We start from the raw sequence: 17809 nt of genomic DNA on the forward strand, positions 1-17809 counted from the left end.
TTAATATTCCCAGGAACTTCACTCTGATTCCTCCTCGTACTGTATAATAAATAATTTACGTTGCAAGGCGCATTTCATATGGTAAATCCCAATGCACCACCATGTATGGAAGGCAGGAAATAAACAGAACCTGCAGGGTAATTGGACAGAACTAGACAGGGTCTGAAGGCCAGTTTAAAGAGCTGAGTTTTCAAAACAGACTTAAACACATCTAGCTATTCTGATTGTATTATTAGCAAAGGCAAGGCGTTCCAAAACTTGGAAGCTGAAAAAGCATGATCGCCCCTGCAGGGAATGATCCTTGACCTTGGAGTACTCAGATCAGTGGTTCTTAACCTTAACTACAGCCTTGCACCCCTTTGGTTCTCAATCATTACAAACATGTCTCATGCTAATAAATACATAGCTTTGATGAAACAAAGTAGTTGACTTACATGTCCATGCTTAATTTGTGTTAACAATGATTTACCTTCTAAAAAGTCTCAAACCCCCGAGGGGTGCATGCACCACAGGTTAAGAACCACTGACTTAAAGGAGATCCAAAGATCGCAGGGATCATTTCAGGACTGTGGAGTCTCATCTTTCCTGAGTTCAGCCACCTGACTACAGATCGAAAGACTCATTCTGCCTTTTCCCTCGCACTCCTCACTATGCTATTACCTCCCATTGACTCTCTTTTTGTTCCTCCAAAGTGGGCTTGAACTTGCTCAAGTTAAAAATATTTTTTGGGCCTTTGAGCCTGTGGTCAGCAATTGTAAATATATCAAATATGTTGGTGCAGATGTTGGTGGTAACAATTGTTTACGGGAAAGCCCCAGTAATTCTGAAGACTATGTTTTAAGATGGTGTTGTTGCAATGAGGCATTTGGCCAATTGCATTCAATACTGTAAAGCCTCTCCATTCGTGAGGGCTACGTACTTGAAAACGCTTGTGAATGCACAAAGCTCGTTCCCATCGGAACAATAGGGGTACGTTCCTGGTATGAGTGAACATAAGGGAGAAATGGCAAATGTTTAATAACAATGACGATAATAAATAATAACGTATAAAATTAAACTGTTTTATTACCTTTGATGATGGTGGTGATGATGGTTTTATGACCATGGATAAGGTGGTGGTGATGGTGAGGAATTCAGCAGCATGACTCTTAGGGAGATATAGGCGTTTCATAATAACGCTGCACAGATGTTGTCACTTTATCACTGTGGGGAGCACTCACCACAACACTTTCCCTGAATGCATTCGTGTTCGTTTTAATGGCCCTAATAGTCGACCCGTTTATACAAAAACGTATAAACGAGTCGACTAATTACTGTGTAAAAGTAAAAATGCACAATAGCGAGTTCGGAGCGGGATTACTGCGAGACTGAGAACAAAGCGGACAGCCGAGGGTGCGTGTCTAATCTTGGTAGACCATTTTAAATGTAACAACATTCTGCGCTCACCTCCCTGGTATTGGTGGTCTGGCACTATGTGCACTCGCGAATACCGTAGTAGCGAATAGCGAGTACATTTAGTAACTCAATAACTATTAATATTTTTACCGGGTAAGGCCCACTGAGCTAAAAGCTCTTTTTTCAGAAGTATCTTGCCACAAATGACATAAGATGGCGAAGTGACTTATGATGTGTAAATTTATAGCAGCCAAATACTCTTACAGGCATGCTTCTAAATGTAGAGGGACAAATCGGAGGACCAGTAGAAAAATCCACACGACCATGGGGAGAAAGACATGCAAACTCCAAATATACAGCAGGTGTTAGGGATGGTATCGAACCCATGGCCTCTTGTATACCAGGCACCCCACAGTAGCCAGATGTAATGCATTAATATGCGAAAATCGCGAATCCAGAACTCGTGCATAAGCGAGGGTTCAATGTTTATTTTCTTTTTTCTGCGATGAAACCAGAGAAGCCAGGGGCTCTCACCATGTGGCTGTGTCCCTACAAGACCTGGTATGCCCCTTAGGTCTTGCCAGGTGTTGTAGTGTGTTTGGATTTTTTGTTGCTTGATATAATGATGGTGGTGGTGGCGATTATTCTACAGCATTAATATTTGTGAAAAATAATGCATTAATTGACTTACCCAAGGTTTTTTTCCGTTTAATTTTCCGTGTTGGTCCATCTTCATATGACAATTCATTTCTATTGAATTCAACGAATGCCTTCCTGTCCTTGATATAAATCGTTTTCCGTTTCTGTAAGTAAGCCTTTTCAATAGCAATATTTTCAGACTTGGTGAATATTACGTACTCTTCATCGCTATCCAGATACATCCATTGAACAGTCTTTTCCAATAATTCTTCCTCTTCAGCTGTCGTCAACCTTAACCTCACATCATTCATTATCTTGTGAAGTTCTACAACAACGTGACTCACATCTGCGATATTGCCTTGGATTTTTAACCCACCGCTTGTATCTATTTTGATGATAACTTGATATTTGTTTTGCAAAGCCTTCATTTCATCAAATTCTTTGGGGGAGAACTCCTGAATAAGGGGATCTTTAATTTCCCTTTCAGCCTCCTCGGTGCTCAGTTTCGTTTCAATCATTTCAAATACCTTGTCAATGTTCTCTTCCTTGTTTGAAAACACTTGCAACTGGACTGGCTCAATCTCAACAACCTCAAACGAGGGCTGTGTTTGAGGATGCATTCGACTATGCCAACTCTGGAACGTCCCTGTAGGTCAAAATGCGTGGACATTACACAGCAGAACACGAAGTGTGCATTACAAACCAATCACAGAAACTCCGGTCATCCTCGCAGCAGCGGCTTTTGGCTAACCATCAAACAAAGATGGTCACTGCATCGAATGGCGCTTTCAGATGCGCTTCTGCGACTGTCTGGAACACCGTTATTTCTGATATCAGGCAACCACTGGAGCTATGCACTTTTAAATAATCTAGATTGACAAATTAATTTCTTTATAACTGCTTTTTGTGTTTAGTTTACCCTTCCCTCGCACCTTCCGATTGGCACAGTTGGCTATGTACGACGTGAAATAAATTAAACATACACACATACATACAAAATGACATGCAGTAAAGAAGGCTTTACTGAGAAACAAGCATTTTATATGTTTACACCGTTTTCCATAATTTTTCCCAGATTGCGCTTTCACAGTTCCTATGATCACTGTTACATTGTTTTTTATCGATTTATTTTGGTGATTTCGAAAACGTATGGTTAAGCCATGTTTGTTTGTTGAAGTACAGAGTTAGCCTGATAACTTTATCTAAATTGTCTTATGGTTATTGTTCGACTTGCATCCCACTGTGATTTTTGCACACAGCGTTGATATACGGTACTTTTTTCTGGAAGATTTTACTGGTTTTTCCTGGACGTTTCTGTTGTGCGTCGTCACTTTAAGATGTTCTCTGTTCATGTTTTTGTTTGTTGCGGTTGCACCCGAGTCATGAGCCTCATGGCTTACAGGGCTATACCTAATAAATGCAACTGAAAACTGAAACTGAAAATTATCACGTCATGAGGCAAAGCATCAATTGGGATCTCTTGCAGAGCAATGCAACCTTTCGTGCTGGAGAGAACGGACCGAATAAAGATATATCAGTGAGCTGCTTCTGAGACACCATCAAGGGCCTCTGTTCTAGATATTCAGCACAGCACTTTCCCTGCCCACTCTTGCGACGGCAAGTGATGTTTGTCGCATGACAGTCGACCAGATAGTTTTTAATGCTCACTGCTAGGCGTTATCCCAATAAAGTGCCAAATTAAATAAAGTTTGATCGTTTTTTTTTTGTGCGGTCATTGTACAGCGTTTTACTTGTGAAAGAGGGTATAATGCCTCTCTCCACCGGTGCCGATTTCTTGCTTCTGCTCAACAACTCTTCATGAAAATCCTTCAGCATCTCGGCCATGAAGACCACAACCTTTACTTGCAGTAGGCTCCTGGGCTTCCTCTGCACAGAGAACTCAGCCACCGCATCCAGGATGATAGCAGCAGCATCTCGAGGTGAAAGCCCATGATTGCCTGGTGATATTATAATGTTCATAATTAGTTCAAAGGAACTGCTGCTGGTTATATGGAAAAATAAGAACAGGTTTTACCCTTTCTGGCAATAAAACAGGTGTTAAGATGTTCAAACACCAAATAGACACATTTTTCTAGGAATAAAGTTAGCAATAACCACACGTGCTTGGGTGAACATGCAAACAAACATGCTCTGATAATACAGTGAGGGAAAAAAATATTTGATCCCCTGCTGATTTTGTACGTTTGCCCACTGACAAAGAAATGATCAGTCTGTAATTTTAATGGTAGGTTTATTTGAACAGTGAGAGACAGAATAACAACAACAAAATCCAGAAAAACGCATGTCAAAAATTTTATAAATTGATTTGCATTTTAATGAGGGAAATAAGTATTTGACCCCTCTGCAAAACATGATTTAGTACTTGGTGGCAAAACCCTTGTTGGCAATCACAGAGGTCAGACGTTTCTTGTAGTTGGCCACCAAGTTTGGACACATCTCAGGAGGGATTTTGTCCCACTCCTCTTTGCAGATTTTCTCCAAGTCATTAAGGTTTCGAGGCTGACGTTTGGCAACTCGAACCTTCAGCTCCCTCCACAGATTGTCTATGGGATTAAGGTCTGGAGACTGGCTAGGCCACTCTAGGACCTGAATGTGCTTCTTCTTGAACCACTCCTTTGTTGCCTTGGCCGTGTGTTTTGGATCATTGTCATGCTGGAAAACCCATCCACGACCCATTTTCAATACCCTGGCTGAGAGAAGGAGGTTCTCACCGAAGATTTGATGGTACATGGCCCCGTCCATCGTCCCTTTGATGCAGTGAAGTTGTCCTGTCCCCTTAGCAGAAAAACACCCCCAAAGCATAATGTTTCCACCTCCATGTTTGACGGTGGGGATGGTGTTCTTGGGGTCATAGGCAGCATTCCCTCCTCCTCCAAACACGGCGAATTGAGTTAATGCCAAAGAGCTCCATTTTGGTCTCATCTGACCACAACACTTTCACCCAGTTGTCCTCTGAATCATTCAGATGTTCATTGGCAAACTTCAGACGGGCATGTTTACGTGCTTTCTTGAGCAGGTTGACCTTGCGGGCGCTGCAGGATTGCAGTCCTTCACGGCGTAGTGTGTTACCAATTGTTTTCTTGGTGACTATGGTCCCAGCTGCCTTGAGATCATTGACAAGATCCGCCCGTGTAGTTATGGGCTGATTCCTCACCGTTCTCATGATCATTGCAACTCCACGAGATGAGATGTTGCATGGAGCCCCAGGCCGAGGGAGATTGACAGTTCTTTTGTGTTTCTTCCATTTGCGAATAATCGCACCAACTGTTGTCACCTTCTCACCAAGCTGCTTGGCAATGGTCTTGTAGCCCATTCCAGCCTTGTGTAGGTCTACAATCTTGTCCCTGATATCCTTGGAGAGTTCTTTGGTCTTGGCCATGGTGGAAAGTTTGGAATCTGATTGATTGATTGCTTCTGTGGACAGGTGTCTTTTATACAGGTAACAAGCTGAGATTAGGAGCACTCCCTTTAAGAGTGTGCTCCTAATCTCAGCTCGTTACCTGTTTAAAAGACACCTGGGAGCCAGAAATCAATCTGATTGAGAGGGGGTCAAATACTTATTTCCCTCATTAAAATGCAAATCAATTTATAACATTTTTGACATGCGTTTTTCTGGATTTTGTTGTTATTCTGTCTCTCACTGTTCAAATAAACCTACCATTAAAATTATAGACTGATCATTGCTTTGTCAGTGGGCAAACGTACAAAATCAGCAGGGGATCAAATACTTTTTTCCCTCACTGTATATGCATTGCATTTGTTTACTGCTGGTTATGTACAGTATATAGTCAGAATCTGTTTATATTCTGGAGGAATCTGATGATCGATGAAGCTCTTTATTTTACAGATGTCCAGTAGGGACGGGTCATCGAGTCAGATCAACAGACAATAAAAAACCGGTATTAGAGCAACATTGAGAAAAGGTGAGCAGGTCACCTAAATAAACATATTCTTTGGGTCTTTCGGTAAAGCCACGGAGATAGAAAAATAATAAAAATATCACGACGTTTCGATCGCAACACAAGCAATCATCATCAGGTGTTGCGATCGAAACGTCGTTATATTTTTATTATAATATTTTTATCATTTTTCTATCTACGTGGCTTTACCAAAAGACCCAAAGAATATGAATTCCTGCAGTCACGAAATCTTTAAGTCAAGATTTAAATAAATATATTTATCTAAAATATAGAAGTACAAATTGCAGAAGCTTGGGCAAGGCAGCAAAACAAATAGCACCAAAACACACCAAGACAACAACACACATGTCCTCAATTATATTGCAAATTTAAATTGAACTATATTGGTACACAGGGACAGGATCAAAGTTACAAATGACATTTTAAAATGTGGCCGTATCTGTCGCCAATCTTCTGCTTCAGGATATTTTTAGAAGGAAAATGTTAAATGTTAAGGGAGGAAACAAGGTCGTTCCAAACCGTTGGTGCTATAAAGGCAAAGGCTTTATCACCTATTCCAATTCTTGTTCTATGGATAGTTAAATTGCCATTATATGGCTTTCTTATGTTTCTTTGGTTTGACAATGAGGTTATTGAATTGGCTAAGCATAGCACATATCGTCCAAGAGTGATTTTATGGATCAACGGGGCCAAATGTAGATTGTTTTGAATCAAGTGATGTGAGATTGGTATGGTAGGCCCAATGCAAATCGAAGAGCAGAATGATAAAGTGGGTTTTTGTCTGTTTAATGTTTCATTAGTAGCTGATATGTAAGCAGCGTCATAGGAATATACAATATAATATTAACAAGCATTTTGACAACATAGTATTTACCTGTTCCAATGGCAGGCAGAGCAATAGATGCAATTTTAAGCATTTCACATCGGTACAATGTGTAGCATAGTTGTTTTGTAAAATTTTCTTTTAGATTAACGATGTGAACAATATATTTGAAATTCAAATTTCCAGATTCAGTGACAACGATGCCATCCGAATCGGTAACTGAATAGAAAAAAAAGAAAACAAGTTAATGCATTTCTCAGAAAAAAAAACATAAATAAAGTAAAAAATCAAGTTGACGCTTAACTTTAACTTACCTTGTTTAGAAAACATGGCCTGCACTGTTGGTCCGGCAGCGTTTATAATTGCACTGCAAGCACCTACAAGAAGAGACGTTAATATTAGCACGGCTGTAACTGTGGCATGACGCTGTGAGGCAGGGTGGTCCTATAGGATACCTTTTTTGCCAGTATCAAAGTATGAAAAGTAAAGATAGGTTTTACCATTTCTGGCAACAAAACAGGTGTTAAGATTCTAGATTTGAAGCTTTCGTGATTGCAAGGATTCATACTCTTTGGTTTTATTCGGTAAAGTCACGTAGGTAAAACGGATTAAATAAAATAAACAATTAAAACACGTTTAGGAGGCAACGCAAGCTTCCGTCTTCAGGTGGGGCCAGTCACAGCCAAAACCGCTGCACCAAATGGCGAGGCTCTGGGAACCTAGCGCTTAAATACAGGTTAAGGTAGGGGGGGGCATGTGGGGGGACTTGAGTGGGGTGCAGAGGGGGGATGGGTCGTTGTGTGTGTGCAGGGATGAGTTAATCCGTCTTTTGTTGTGTGTAGGTTGCGGGAGATGGGTCACTGTGTGTGTGCAATATAAACGGAGTTAATCCTTCTTTTGTTGTGTAGAGGGAGCGGGGGATGGGTCGTTGTGTGTGTGCAGGGATAAGTTAATCCGTTTTAAAGCTTTCGTGACTGCAATGATTCATCTTCTTTGGTTCTTTCGGTAAAGTCACGTAGAATGAGAATAAAATAATAAATTGATAAAATAAAATAACACAATAATATTCTCACGACGTTTCGGCCACAACACAAGCGGCCTTCATCAGGTGAAGGGAGCGAGACTGTCTGGTAGGACAGCGCTGGAGTGAGAGAGCCACGTTCAGATCACGGCTTTTAAGCTGTGTGAGAGGAACAAAGAGCCTTGACGAAGGAATTAGCATAAAATTTAGCATTGAAAAGGCTGAATGATTAGCTTGTGACTGGTCACAGAAATAGCTATGTTAAAAGTTAAAGCATACACATCCGCAGAGGCACCCATTGTTAAAAGGAATTAGCATAGAATTTAGCATTGAAATAGCTAAATTAAGGCATTCGCTTGTAACTGCTACAGAAATAGTTACGTTGAAGTCAGAGCATACACATTCACCGAGGCACTTAGTACAAATCAAATTTCCGTACCACGGATAGCTACGGGCCCCGTCCGTCTGAACGGGGCCCGTAGCTATCCGTGGTAAGGAAATTTGAGGGTAAGAATCCACCCATTTTTTCGCCATATAGCATTGTGATATATAACGACTTATGGTTGGTAGCTTAGCTGATTGGAGAATATAGAGTTTATTGATAACATGAAGGTAATTTATATTTTAGTTTTTATTGGTTCACTATATAGTACTGTGAATAGCTCAGATGTGTAGGCATTTCTGTGACCAGTCACTAGCAAATCACCCAGTTATTTCAATGCTAAATTCGCCTAGTTATTTCAATGCTAAATTCTCCTGTTTTGATTTGTACTAAGTGCCTCGGTGAATGTGTATGCTCTGACTTCAACGTAACTATTTCTGTAGCAGTTACAAGCGAATGCCTTAATTTAGCTATTTCAATGCTAAATTCTATGCTAATTCCTTTTAACAATGGGTGCCTCTGCGGATGTGTATGCTTTAACTTTTAACATAGCTATTTCTGTGACCAGTCACAAGCTAATAATTCAGCCTTTTCAATGCTAAATTTTATGCTAATTCCTTCGTCAAGGCTCTTTGTTCCTCTCACACAGCTTAAAAGCCGTGATCTGAACGTGGCTCTCTCACTCCAGCGCTGTCCTACCAGACAGTCTCGCTCCCTTCACCTGATGAAGGCCGCTTGTGTTGTGGCCGAAACGTCGTGAGAATATTATTGTGTTATTTTATTTTATCAATTTATTATTTTATTCTCATTCTACGTGACTTTACCGAAAGAACCAAAGAAGAAGTTAATCCGTCTTTTGTTGTGTGGAGGGTGCGGGGGATGGGTCACTGTGTGTGTGCAATATATACGGACAGAATATCGGCCAGGATGTGCTGTAAGGGAGCAGTAGAATAAAGGAAAATAGAAAAGTTAGGAAAGAATATGTTTGGTATACCACTGCTTGAAATTGCTGTTAGAAATTAGTTAGTGTTTGGTATGATTCAAAACGTCTTTCCAGTGGTTGCTTAATTTGAAACCATCCTCTCGGTTGAAATTATGCCCGTGTTTGTATATCTGAATGGCTTCGTGGACAAATCTTTGGTGATAACCTGTAGGTTTCCAAAGAACCTTGGTATTGGAAAAGACAATCTCATGATCACCCATAGCATTGTAACAGTGATCAGCCACAGCAGATGAATTCGTTCTGCCGTGTTTCAAATCTGATTTATGTTCGCGAATTCGGTCAGAGATATGTCGTTTCGTCTCCCCGATATAACAATCACCACAGGTACAGCTCAATTTGTAAGTCAGGGACGACATCCTTTACGGCTGGGATCAGATCACGAATTTCCTGTACTGTATTGAACCGGACTTGGATCTTGTGTTTGTTTAGAATTTTGGAAATCTTTTTAGTAACGCCTGCTATGTAAGGTAGTGTGATGGTTTTGATCGGAGTATCAGGTGGTTGTTTCTGTATGGTAGGAGAAACAGCTTGGCGGATGGTACGGTCAGAGTATCTGTTCCTCCTAAGGGCCAGCCGTATCAATTTTAATTCACTGGTCAAGTGGTGTTGGTCTGAAATGCAATGAGCCCTATGGTGTAACGTTTTGATGAGAGAGTTCTTTTGAGCCGGGTGGTGGTGGGAATTCGGTTTCAAGTAGGAATCTGTGTGGGTGGGCTTTCTGTAAACAGATGTCCCAACGAGCCATCAGACCTCCTCTCAAACAGAACATCCAAGAATGGAAGCTTGCCATCTTTCTCTATTTCCATGGTGAATCTGATGGAAGGGTGTCTGGAATTGATGTGGTCCAGGAAAAGGTTCAAAGCTGGGAGGCCATGTGGCCAAATGACGAAAGTGTCATCAAAACGTTACACCATAGGCCTCATTGCATTTCAGAAAAACACCACTTGACCAGTGAATTAAAATTGGTACCGCTGGCCCTTAGGAGGAACAGATACTCTGACCGTACCATCCGCCAAGCTGTTTCTCCTACCATACAGAAACAACCACCTGATACTCCGGTCAAAACCATCACACTTCCATATATAGCAGGTGTTACTAAAAAGTTTTCCAAAATTCTAAACAAACACAAGATCCAGGTCCAGTTCAATACAGTACACAAAATTTGTGATCTGATCCCATCCATGAAGGATGTCATTCCTGATTTACAGTACCCCGGGGTTTACAAATTGAGTTGTACCTGCGGTGATTGCTATATCGGTGAGACAAAGCGACATGTCTCTGACCGAATTCGCGAGCACAAATCAGATTTGAAACACGGCAAAACGAAATCTTCTGCCGTGGCTGATCACTGTTACAATGCTATGGGTGATCATGAGATTGTCTTTTCCGATACCAAGGTTCTTTGTAAACCTACAGGTTATCACCGAAGATTTGTCCACGAAGCCATTCAGATATACAAACACGGGCATAATTTCAACTGAGAGGATGGTTTCAAATTAAGCAACCACTGGAAAGACGTTTTGAATCATACTAAACACTAACTAATTTCTAACAGCAATTTCAAGCAGTGGTATACCAAACATTATTTCCGAACTTTTCTATTTTCCTTTATTCTACTGCTCCCTTACAGCACATCCTGGCCGATATTCTGTCCGTTTATATTGCACACACACAGTGACCCATCCCCCGCACCCTCCACACAACAAAAGACGGATTAACTCATCCCTGCACACACACAACGACCCATCCCCCGCTCCCTCTACACAACAAAAGAAGGATTAACTCCGTTTATATTGCACACACACAGTGACCCATCTCCCGCACCTTACACACAACAAAAGACGGATTAACTCATCCCTGCACACACACAACGACCCATCCCCCCTCCGCACCCCACTAAAGTCCCCCCACATGGCCCCTCCCACACCCCCCCCCCCCTCATCTTAACCTGTATTTAAGCGCTAGGTTCCCTGAGCCTCGCCACTTGGTGCAGCGATTTTGGCTGTGACTGGTCCCACCTGAAGACGGAAGCTTGCGTTGCCTCAGAAACGTCGTGTTTTAATTGTTTATTTTTTTATTTTAATTCATTTTACCTACGTGACTTTCCCGAATAAAACCAAAGAGTAGGTGTTAAGATGTTCAAACACCAAATACAGTTTATCATCAATTATCCGGCATCGTGCGATTATCCGGCTTCCAACATTATCCGGTGGTTCTGGGCCGATCTGGCAAAACCGGCAAAACCGCTCGAAAGGCTGTAACCCAGTCCAGCGATCGGCACCGTGTGTGTGACAGGTCTTGTAAAGTACGACATTTGCTATAATGTGTGTTACCGTAGAAATCTTCCGATGCCAATTGCCATTAATTTTGCTGGTGCCAATAATATTTATTTTGACTATACTAAAATGCCGAATTTAAAGAAAATAGTTTTTTGCTACTATTAATAAGCGATTTGATCCATAATATCGCCGAGCGCAAAAGCTGATACTTGATGCCTGCACAATCAAGAAATTCTATATCAGGGCTTAGGTGTTTTTGTATGTATGAACTTCTTTTGCACCGTATGTAGCCAACCGTCCTCATCGGAGGTGCAGGGGGAAGGACAACAGAAGAATATATTTTAAACATTTTTTCATGGTAAGGTAAGACCGTAGAATGCCAGGCAAATTATTGAATTATACATTTATATCGGTCAGTCGGTAAATCGATTTCCCAAATGTACCTGTTTTTGAATAAAATTCCCGAGTTGTAACATTAATTATAGCATCCGTGTGCTCCTTGACGATGTTTCCCTGCGTTATGAGCACCTCCACTTTTCCAAAATTCATCTGTAACGATCCCAGTGCAGTCTCTTGCAAATTAGAATAAAAACCTGTACAGAAAAAAACACATCAACACGTTGAGAATGAATGTTGATTTTATTCTTGTTCCATGCCCAGTGAACACAATCACCCCACTTGAGTGAGTGATGTATTGTTAACGCATCACATCTAAAAATGAACAGTTTATTTCAGTTCTATTAAACCTGTATTATGGCGTTATATTAACGTCACTGCCTTGTCACTGGTATTTACTAATATCCAATTACTGTTCCACAGTCAACGCCTTACGTCTGTTCTTGCAGCACTCGACCTTGGGCCTTCGCTTCATCACTGACTGACCAATGGGTACCACTCTCATACCTCTCTCAGTAACCATGATATACGCACAACATATCTATCATCATCTAAACCAGTGATTCTTAACCTTTACTGCTGCCTTGCACCGCTTTGGTTGTCAATCGTAAAAAAAAATGTATATTAACAAATACATGGGTTTGATAAAAACAAAGTAGGTGTACTTATGTGCCCGTGCTTAATGTCTTTCGATGATTTACCTTCTAAAAAAAATCTGGCCATGTCTCGCGCCCCCAGAAAGTGCATCTGGCACCCACAGCTTTGTACCTCTAAGTCCCAATTATGCCCTCTCTTGTAACAGCCCCTTTAAAAAAAACACTCTGATTGGCTTGAGAGCCTAAAATCAATGTTCTTCAATGCATCACGAAGCACACCAGAAGCCACCCTTTAAAATGTCATTAGACCTGATAGTGCAAGCCAGCATCTCAGGGCTAATGAGCAAAGGGACTCTTTCACTGATAACGATTTGAACTGTATGTATGAATGTATGTTGAACTTCTTTCGCACCGTACGTAGCCAACCGTGCTAATCGAAGGTGATAAATTATCTCACTGTTACAAACGACTGTGGTGTAATCAAACTTGTATGATTCAAACATACACGATTCATGTGCAACTATTCACTTTTCAAATCATAAGAAACGATACCTGATGCACCCAGAGCTGCCGGTGATAATTGGGACTGGACATGCACTTGGCAATCTCACACTGACATTACCACCTCAGTTCCTCTGTGCTTGGCCCTATTTTCTTTTGTCTGGACGTCAACTAAAAAAAGCAATATTTAAAAAATATTTTTTTTAGAAACACGCTTTAATGAAATGTACCGTACTCGTAATGGCAAAACTCCACGATTCTAGGAAGTGGCCTCGAAGCTTGCCATAACGTAAGGGACCGTGGTGATTTACAGCCAACGTCAGTTGAGCGTGGACAATTCGACCCAAGCCGAAACATAACATATGAAAAATAATGTTTAAAAATAATAATGTTTATGATATAATATAGTACTGTCATCATTATGACATGAGTTAGTTAGATAAAAGTTTGTTTGCTGATTGCTGATGGATCAGCTCTGTCGGCTTCTGGAAATTCCATGGACGAGTCACAACGGCATCGAGTTAACATCCCGCCACGGTGGCTAGGAGATGTTAACTACCTCGCCTGGTATACAGGAGGTTGTGGGCTCAACGCCAACTCTGATGCCTGCACTTTCAGATTAGCTTCTGTGGAACGCTCTTTGTTCCGATATGAGGAAGCCACTGGAGCTATGTACTTTTAAATCTATATTGAAAACTTACTGCTTGTGTTTAGTTTGTTGTCCTTCCCCCACACCTCCATACGGTGCAAAAGAAGTTCAACATACATTTGATTTGTGCTACCATCTACTGCCTAGATTCTGAATCTACCTTAACACGGCTCATTACATTATACCACTCTCCCCTACGTTTTGCCATTGATGCTCCCTATAGAGCTCACCATTGTACCCTGCACAGTGACTCAAACTGTCCCCCATCACTGTGCTATCTTCTTCCTAAAAGGTCCTCTAAAACAAATCTGGCAATTAACGAATGTACCACTTAGTTCTTCTGACTCCATCCGTAGCCTCACAATTGCATTTGCTAACGTTTGCTCAATACAAAGTTTTCGCAGTCTAACGGCGCGTCCCGTGTAAAACACTCACCATCGTATCTTTGGTGCTTTTGTGGTTGACCTTCTTCATGCCCTTTCCTTCTGGTTTCTTTCACGACTTCTAAAATTGACTTCATTTTTTTTGCATTTTTCTTTTGCAGTTCTGCATAAAAAGCCTGGTGTGGAGAAATGCGAACAGCACAAAGACGATTGATGCTCAATCCGAGATATTATGAAGCCACTGGAGCTATACACTTTCAAATCCAGATTGAAAACTCATTTCTTGATAACTACTTTTTGTGTTTAGTTTGTTGTCCTTCCCCTGCACCTCCGATTAGCTTTGTTGGCTATGTACAGTGCGCAATAAGTTCATGTTTTCATATTTGCATTGTATTTGTGAGGTTCGCCTTTTGGCATTCTCTGGCCTTCCACTTCTGAGACAAGGCCATAAACGAGGCTGTCTCTGGTGTAGGCCAATCAGTTTCAAGGACAATGCAAACATCAAAGCATGTTTGTTTGCATGTTTTACCACAAGTATCTGTGGTTAATGCAAAAGTTAATACCTTGCAATACGTGTATCTATTTGGTGTTTGAAAATCTGCATTATTACCAGAAAGGGTAAAGCCTATTTTTTTATCATCTTGATACCGGCAATAAAGGGTACCTTAGATAGAATACATCATTATCATCCAGGTGAAAATATTATGAACAAAAGCACTGGATTATTTTAAGTTTACTTTTAAAAAATACCCTAAATAGTAATTTATGTTTTTATCCTGCAAAAAAACAATATAAGGATTATCCAATTATTTGGTGTTTCTGAGAAATAAAGGTATGAATAATGAACATCAATATTTGAACTAATTCTCCGTTTGTGATGTATCTTAACTAGCTGCTAGTAAATGCAAGCGAATAAAAACAATTCAATGGACGCTCTGCATGCGTGATGTAATGTATTCGTGCTCGCTGATTACTCTTGTAAACCACATTGTTTATTTTACTAGTTGACTGTGTCGGGTGGTGGCGGGTTTTAACAACATATTTATGTATTTACGCGATCTAACCCAAAAACCTCTTTTATTGATCACATTGTTTACTATCAGTGAGTTAAGAAAGGTATTTATATCGTTCTAGGTTACCATATGGATTTAAATGTCAACGTAGTTATTTATATTGGCAGATTCATACATTATTATTCACCAATGACTCTCACGGATGACATAATTTCACACATTTATAAATTCACCCCACGTACCTCCATGGGACATTGTCACATACACCAAGGACCGCGTACCACCAGTTGAGAACCACTGGTTGTGTTAAGTAGTGTATAGTGCAGTGTATGTATATTAGTGTAGTATACCGTAGTGTTATTTATAGTGTAGTGTAATGTATAGTCGTGTAGTGTATCATAGTCTTGTGTATAGTGTAGTGTATAGCAGTGTATAGTGGAGTATGTATGTAAAGACTTTCACGTACCATATAATTTCTCACATTTATAAATAACCCCATGTGACCCCCTGAGACATTCCCGTGTACCCCCAGGGCTCCGTGTACCACCCCCAGTTGAGAGCCACTGGCTCAGAGGTCACATGTACATCTGCTGTGACTTCACAATGCTCCGTGACATCACAGTAAGTTACATCACGCGGCCTGCCAGTTAAGGCCAATTCTATTCTGTGACTCCATTGGAAGCCTTTAAGGTGCAGAATGTATCTGTGGGTTCCGCGCCCACTTCTAAGGCGTCGTAGTCTTGTCCGTACACCACGAATCTGATTGCCCACGTTAATAATTAAATTGGTCTACATAGTGCAAGAATGTAACTGTGGGTTGCACTCTCACTTCAAAGGTGTCAGTGTCCTGTCCGTACACCACAATGCTGATGTCCTTCAGCGGCGACTTGGGGTTGCGTTTACTGAAGCGTTTGATTTCCTTGAAAAAGATTTCGGCCACGACGTTTTTCGGATAGTTCAAGTTGCCCGTGCCAATGGCCGGGAAGGCCATGGTGGCATAGTTCGATGCGTCGGCCTTCTTGCAGCAACTTTCCAGGATATGCTCGAGAGTCTGAGAAGGCAAAACCATGAGTAAAACAAACTGTACTCTTTACTCTTTGGTTTTATTCGGTAAAGTCACGTAGGTAAAAAACTAATTAAAATAAAAGAAACGATTAAAACACGACGTTTCGGAGGCAACACAAGCCTTCGTCTTGTTTTAATTGTTTCTTTTATTTTATTTTGTTTTTTACCTACGTGACTTTACCGAATAAAACCAAAGAGTATGAATTATTGCAGTCACGAAAGCTTCAAATCTAAAACTGTACTTTGGCTTAACAAAAAAAGGCACGTGACAATGTTGTGCATCACATTAAATTATTGGAAACGGGAAGGATTATGTCAGATTTGCTTAGCATTTTTAGATTTTGAGAAGCAATCTAGAAATGGGAATCATTTTAGGTCAAAGACCTAACAGATATATAATACTGTAGAACCTCTCTAAACGATGGTAATTGGTTCTATGATACTGGTCTTTAAGTGATTTAGACGTTAAGCGAGTAGATGTTTTCACTTCAAAGCGCAGCGGACACTGAATTGAACAATGCTTCCAATGCCCAAGAATGGACGTCGCTGATTGGCCCGAGGTCCAGTCAGACCACTTTAGAGCTCGCTGATTGGCCAAATTTGGCGGTTGCATGCTCGGTGTATGCCCATCGTTTACAGGGCAATGGTCGCTAAGCAAACACATTGGGTTCTATGGAGGCCCGTTATTAAGCGATTAGTCGTTAACAGGGGTGGTCGTTAAGAGGGGTTTTACCATATAGGGAAATGTCATTAACAACTCTTAACTTTTTAAGTTCATACTTTAAAATATTTTGTAACGTATCTCCGACCATGAACACCTGACCAGAGATCTCAAACACGTCCACCAGGCTCTCATGGCGAATGGATATTCTGACTACACAATCCGCAAAGCCATCACCCCAACCGTGAGGAAGGGGCCATCTGAAGATCCAATCAAAACCATCACCTTGCCTTACATAGCAGGGATAACCAAAAATATTTCCAAAATCCTGAACAAACACAAGATCCACGTCCGATTTAACACAGTGCATAAAATTCGTGATCTGATCCCATCTGTGAAGGACAAGATTCCTGACATGCAATATCACGGCGTCTACAAACTAAGCTGTATCTGCGGCAGCAGTTACATTGGGGAAACTAAACGACATGTCTCGGACCGTGTTCGTGAATATAAGGCTTATCTGAAACACGGCAGGACCAATACTTCTGCCGTAGCTGATAATTACTTTAATGCGGCTGGCTCACATGAAATTGATTTCTATAAGACGATGGTACTTTGCAAGTCGACTGGCTATCAACAAAGATTCGTTCACGAAGCCATCCATATATACAGACAGACACAATTTCAACCAAGACGACGGTTTTAAACTCAGCAATCATTGAAAAGATGTCATCAACCACTTTGGGTCATGACTTGATTTGTGTTTTCTTGTCAACCTCTACCGTCAGCAGTGTGGATGGGTGTAGTGAGGTGCAATCCCCCCCCCCCCATCTCTACCCCCCTCTCTCCCCCTACACCCCCCTCTCTCTCCCCCCTCTCTCTCCCCCCTATCTCTACCCTCTTCCTCCCCCAATTGTCAAAGACAATTGGACTGCGCCCTCGCCTTTCAGATCCACCTCTATCTCTACCCTCCTCTCTCCCCCTGTCTCTGCCCCCTCCCTCCCCCCATTGTCTAACGCACTACTTGTACGCCCCTCTCTCCCCTTTGTCTCTAACCCCCCT

At 41.2% G+C, this 17809-nt stretch overlaps 1 long non-coding RNA gene across 1 annotated transcript; it reads left to right on the forward strand.

Annotated features, from left to right (window-relative positions):
• The first annotated feature begins 11741 nt into the window (after positions 1–11741).
• On the forward strand, positions 11742–15153 carry LOC142907125 (uncharacterized). Its single transcript, XR_012930814.1, has 3 exons — positions 11742–11841; positions 12303–12371; positions 14170–15153. It is a non-coding gene; the product is annotated as an uncharacterized LOC142907125 (long non-coding RNA).
• Positions 15154–17809: the final 2656 nt, after the last annotated feature.

Source organism: Petromyzon marinus, chromosome 75, assembly GCF_048934315.1.
Source record: "Petromyzon marinus isolate PM22_M1 ecotype Great Lakes invasive population chromosome 75, UKy_Petmar_22M1.pri1.0, whole genome shotgun sequence".
Taxonomy (NCBI): domain Eukaryota; kingdom Metazoa; phylum Chordata; class Hyperoartia; order Petromyzontiformes; family Petromyzontidae; genus Petromyzon; species Petromyzon marinus.